Raw genomic sequence first — 1,505 nt, forward strand, 5'->3', positions numbered from 1 at the left:
ATAGCCTTTGAATTTTGTTCTACTTTTGTTTATTTGCTGATTTAGTATTCTTAAATGCACATTCAATGCAGTAAACCTCTTTTTTCTATGTTGCTAATATATTTTTGTAAACAAATGTTTTCCCCCTGAATATTGGATTAATTCCATCCCAAAAAATTTAGCAGACTTTTTTTTTTTTTTTGCAAGGCAATGGGGTTAAGGCGCTTACCCAAGGCCACACAGCTAGGTAATTATTTAGTGTCTGAAACCAGGTTTGAACTCAGGTACTCCTAACTCCAGGGCCAGTGCTCTATCCACTGTGCCACCTAGCTGCCCCCAAACATTTTCTTGAATATAAATTTTGCCTAGTTATTCAGAGGTTTTTGCTTTGTTCTTTTTTTTTAATATTTTAATGTTAAGATTCTTTTTGGGTCTTACTCTTTTATTTGTGTTTCCTGAACCAAATTTTATTTTTATTACATTTAGTTTGGTATAATATGCATTATTGATTTCTTTTAATATATATTTGCTTGAAATATATATGTGTGTTTGAATTTCTATAAGTGCAAGGAAAAGAAACTTGAATTTTATGACAGATATGGCCTAGTCACATCCTCACATCATCTTTAGATTAAAAAGGACATGAGGAATCAAGAATGGTGAGAATATCAGCTTCCATTACAATAATTCTATATGCATAAAGGAAACTCATTTAAAATAAGAGTTTGTATATTCACAAAAAATGAGATCAATGCAGATTTTCTTGCCTACACTCTGTTTATATCTCTTACCTTTTTATAACTTGCAGCAGTCTCTGTATTTGGAACTTTCCATATACTAAAAATGTATTATCTATAATTTTGGTGAATTATACATGGTCCCCAGATATTATTTTTAATGATGCATTTTTGTTGTTTAAGCTTTAGTTGATCTCTAGGGAATCTGCTCTCAAGTATATTAAAAAATGCAAGCAAGACTCTTGTGTCATTAATCTGAGGAAAGAATTATCATCTTCCTCACTAAACAGTAGTCAATGATATAGTGAATGTTTTTTTGTTATTCTTAAAACTATCAAAAACAAAGGTTAGATTTTGCTTCTTCTATCTTTAATCCGATTCAGATCAATTTATGTCTGAAATGAAAAGAAAGTGATATGCTACTATTTTGGATTAAAAAAAACAAGAATCGATGAAAATTAGATTGCCAAATTAAAGACAATGAATTCTCAATCTGTTTAGTAAGTGAATTTCTTTCCTTGAAATTCTATTTTGTTCCATTGAATTGTGTTTAACATTTTCAAACTTAGACTTTAATGAATAAATTATTTTAACATAATATGAAAAGAAAACATGTAAGTTAATTTCTGAAGTACCGTGTTTATAGGATGGTTTTGATACTTATATGTTTGATCTGAAAAAAATTGAAAATTACCTTTGTGAGCCACAATTTACAAAAGTGTTAATTAAGATTAATAATGCTTCTCCTACTTAAATTGAGCGCTTTCTGTAAGTGAAAATCAGAAAAGA

The sequence above is a fragment of the Macrotis lagotis genome, chromosome 3, assembly GCF_037893015.1.
Source record: "Macrotis lagotis isolate mMagLag1 chromosome 3, bilby.v1.9.chrom.fasta, whole genome shotgun sequence".
NCBI classification, from domain to species: domain Eukaryota; kingdom Metazoa; phylum Chordata; class Mammalia; order Peramelemorphia; family Peramelidae; genus Macrotis; species Macrotis lagotis.